General features: G+C 43.3%; 1 protein-coding gene across 2 annotated transcripts in view; it reads left to right on the top strand.

The window, feature by feature from the left end:
• The window catches only part of ap3b1a (adaptor related protein complex 3 subunit beta 1a), a 55,196-nt gene that overhangs the window by 35,714 nt on the left and 15,079 nt on the right, over window positions 1-4,403 (top strand). The gene's annotated exons all lie outside the window — the stretch shown is intronic.

The raw sequence follows: 4,403 nt of genomic DNA, 5'->3' as shown, positions 1-4,403 counted from the left end.
CCCAAACCTCTTCCCACCGCTGTCCGTGTGTGCGTCGGGGTGGCTGAGGCTGATAACTTTTCATTCATAATTAGCAGTCGGCGAATGGGGCTGCGTTGGGGGGAAATTGAACTGTCAGCGGCGGGGCGCAGGGTGTTTGACCCCATCACGCCCAGAGGGGGCCATCATAATTTGTTCATTTGGTGTCCATCAGGCGGGCGCCAGCTCACCCCCTCCCCCTCCCTCGTCTCCCTCCTCACCCCTCTGACCTCCCCATAGTGGGCGCTCTGGGTTCACGTCTAATTATGAATCAGCAGAAAGACCCCAAGCGCCACGAATATAGCAGCCCCTGCCCTGCAAACCTCCCGCTGCCACTCAAACTGCGGAGATTGCTTCTTAAACAGGAATAAATGCCCACACGGAAACAGGCAGTCAGTGCTGTGGCCTCCGCAGACAGTGGAAGTATTTGTGTTCTAACGCAGCTGTTGCAGCATTTCTGTCTTATTAACTAGTTTTAGTAACTACGTGAGTGCAGATTTTTGTCTCTCTGTGGGTGTATCCATCACACAAAGCCATTTTTAAGTTGTTATAAATCCAAAAGGCCTCTAATGAGTGAAGAAATCTGCCAGTGTTTTCTATAGAAATCTGCTTCAAATAAGTGGGAATCTTGAAATCAAGCGAAATGAGAGATTTCTGCTCGAGATTCAAGGAAAGAAGAGTAGAAATATAAAGGCGCACAAACAGGAAATGCTTTTTATCATTTGCCAGTAAAGTTAAATTCCACACACTGATATGTGATTTATGAAAGTAAGTACTTACACTTTAAATAAGTTGATGGTTGAATTTAAATGTTTTGGAAAGATGCAGATTTTTGCACCGAAATACAACTTTTCTTCTGTTGAAACGATTGATCAATAAAAATTTTCAGTCATTTTTAAAGCAAGAACTCACGGGCTCCAGATCCTCAATCTTCTATGATAGTAGCTTGAATATCTTTGGACACTTTTCACTATGTTCTAACATCTTATAGAACAAACGATTTGATTGATTAGTTGAGGAAAATAATCAGCAGATTCACTGATAATGAGAATAATAGTTATGTGCAGCTCTTGCTCGCCGTCTCTAATGAATAGCACGCTAATAGAGAGAAACAGTTGGCAGTTCGATAACAATACTTGCAGAGCTACATGAAGGACAATACTGTTTCTGAATAACAGTCCTCTATTATTGCTAATGTTCTTTAATGGAAAATTTCAAAATTAATCACTTCAGAATATCTAATTTACTGACAAATTAGCGTAAATGAACTAACCTCTGTCTATATGCGCTGGAGAGACTTCGTGTTACATTAAAGTAGTTTTAGATGGCTGTAGTAACATTTATTTAATTCAATTTGCTGTCAAGGTCTTTGTGACGTCCCTCAATTAATTGTCATCTTCTGACTGAAGGGAACAATTAGGCCCTAAAGTCAAACACATGTCCCTCACCTTAATCCTCACAACTCTTGCAGAACATAATGAAATCCTGTCCCTGGTGTTGGAGGCAGACGGTGTCTGAAAAACAGAAATGGATTTTCAATATATGCCCATACATCTCTGTACTCACCCACATCCCCCTTCTTGTTAAATTGGCCCTCTTATGCACACGGCACAAGGCTGCCCGGCTCTCCGGTTAGCCCTTTTGAATATGTCAGCGGGATTTTCAGGTCATTTGCCAGAGAGGATGCCGGGAGCGTGGCGTCCGGGCTCTGAAGGTGACTGGTGTCTGTGTCATCCATCACAGGAGCTTCCTTTAAGTTGATGCATAATAGAGCCTCTCAATCAACTTCCTCCCCTCATTGTCACCTCCCTCCTTCCTGTCCAGGGCTGAGGATGGGAGCCAAAGCCAAAGGAGGAAAAAAAAAACAGAAAGGGGAGACTGACAGAGAAGTCAAGGTTACATCCCTCTTCTTCTCTTATTTACTCTTGAGGTGTTATGGGCTTGTGCTGTTTAACAGGACAACAATGGATGGAAGGGTTGAAGGGGCTTGTGTGGGCACTCGTGTCAGGCTTTAACTGTCCACTGTGTCAAATTGGTGATAATAAGCAGTTTGAAGCCCCGTCCTGTCTCTGTTCCTCCCCTCGCATCGCCGGCGCCGCCTGCCTCGGGTGGGGGGAGGGTGGGGGAGTGACAAGACAGGACCTTGAAGCAGGATGTGTCTGTCAGGGAGGTAAATCTCTGTTGTGATGGGGTGGCAAACATTACGGCCAAGCTTTATCGACACAGACTGCTCTGACACATTCAAAAGTGGCCCAATAAATTCAGCAGGCTGGCGGTGGCGTGACGGACGCTTGTGAGGGCGCAGTGGCGTTACAGCGCAGCAACAAATGTTTGTTTGACCTCCTTTTACAGGCACGTGGGCGTTCCGGGCACGAGAGACGCCGCTGTGGTCTGACAGGGGGATGGAGAGATAATGTTGTTGATCAGGGAGTTTATTCAGTCTCTGACGGGACCTGGGCTTTTCTTTTTTAAATGATTGCTACAGACGTCTTTATGGTGCCTGAACTGTGGCAAGTAAAAGTTTATTACATTACACCCGGCTTATTTAATTAAACCCTGTCTTCATGACGGTTATAATGAAACTGTGTTGGAGAAGTGGCTGCAGGCTACAGGCAGGTATTTCTGTTATGTGCTAAATAATAGAAACACCTCTAAAATCTGTCTTAAAAACTGTGTCAACACACTGATAACATCTATGAAGGCAGGAGTTATTGCAGCACTATTGTATTAGACTGCTGTAGTTTTAGCTAAGTCTAATAAATAATGTAATTAATTTACGATAAAGTTAGAAAACAGTTAAACTGGTGTAAACGTGTGATGTAACGTCCTCTGTGGCTCTGGAGGAAGATGTTTAACAGAAAATAAGTTTCTGTTTGGAAGATGAGGACATGTAACAGGCAGGGAAGGTGAAATGAAAGATGCTATTGAGTTGCATTATGGGAAATGTAGGCTCATATTAGGGAGTAAAAATATGTGGTGCTTTGAAGTCACAGTGTTTGTCTGACAGTAAGAATATTTCCAATATTAAACCATTAACATGAGTGATAATGGTAAGACTGATGTCATGATCAGGTCAGTAAATATCCGATGTAATAATAAGCAAACAGGATTGAAGAAGACTCTGATCCACTGACAACAGCCTCAGAAACAGTTTCATGCTTTATGATAATAACTTCCAGTGTTAGCGAGTGTTTCACTGTCTGAAGTGAGCACAGTGAAACTCGTCTCCTCGGCTCCGGTTGTATGTCAAACCAATTCTTCATCCTCACACACTCACACACACACACACACTCTCACACACACACACACACACACACACACACACACACACACACACACACACGGCACATGGCACATGACAAGTCGTGAGGATGCCTCGCACATTTCTCACCCGAGTCAGAAACACACACACGCAGGCGATAGATACACTCAGCTTCAATAAAACAACGTACAACTGACACCACTCAACGCTGCGATCATGCCTGTGTGTTTCCACTGCATATCACATTCTTAGTCATATTCAATTAGCTTAATTAGCTCACACAGTCTGTTGTTTACAGGATCTATTTTTCTACCGCTGCTTGTTGTTTCTTCATATAGAGCTACGTGATGTTTCTTACTCTTTTCCTCCTGTCACGTTTTTGAGAGTTAGACTTGTTTTTTTTTTTGTGGTTTTTTTGTTGTTTTTTAAGTCAGTTTTTAGGTGGTAAAAAAGTCTCCATCCTGTCGGCTCTGTGTCGGTGTGCGAGCGCCTGCAGGTGCTAAGTGTTTTAGAGGGTGTGAACAGGCTGCATCATTATGAACTAATTAGTGCTGTCACTCAACTACCTGTCATACTCTTGTGATGATTGTTATTTACTTTGTATTGATAACAACAGAAGTGTGTGTGAATATTCTCATATTTGACAGTCGAGTGTGTGTGTGTGTGTCTGTGTGTACATATATAAGTGTGTTGTGTTGCGTTGTGTGGGCCGACTCTTTTTAACAAGAGCTGACAGGTGCCACCGTCAAGTGGAGAAAAAAAAAAAACTGAATGCCACCAAGTGTGAACAAGGTTCGTCTAAGTAACGAGATGTAAATTTTTAGGAGAAAAAAAAAAATGTAATAACGCCACCACCACCTCCACCTCCTTTCTTCTCCACATCTCTCAAAGGTAATGCAATTTCCTGCCTCTGAAAAGGTAAAAGCCCCTTTTAAAAAGGCTGGCGAGCGGCAGGTTTTACTCAGGCAGGCACTTGTGTTTCTATTCATTAGAGGTTGTTTTTATTCAGCCCGGTTTGACTGAGCATCCAGCCCATTTCCATCTAACTGGGCTGATTTAGGACATTTCTTAAATGGGCTCCTCTTTACCCCACAGAGTTAATGAAGGGAGGGGTGGTGGTGGT

The sequence above is a fragment of the Seriola lalandi genome, unplaced genomic scaffold (assembly GCF_002814215.2).
Source record: "Seriola lalandi dorsalis isolate HSWRI2012SDOR001 ecotype SW California unplaced genomic scaffold, Sedor1 jcf7180002054680, whole genome shotgun sequence".
NCBI classification, from domain to species: Eukaryota; Metazoa; Chordata; class Actinopteri; order Carangiformes; family Carangidae; genus Seriola; species Seriola lalandi.
This window is presented reverse-complemented; position numbering and strand designations above follow the sequence as displayed.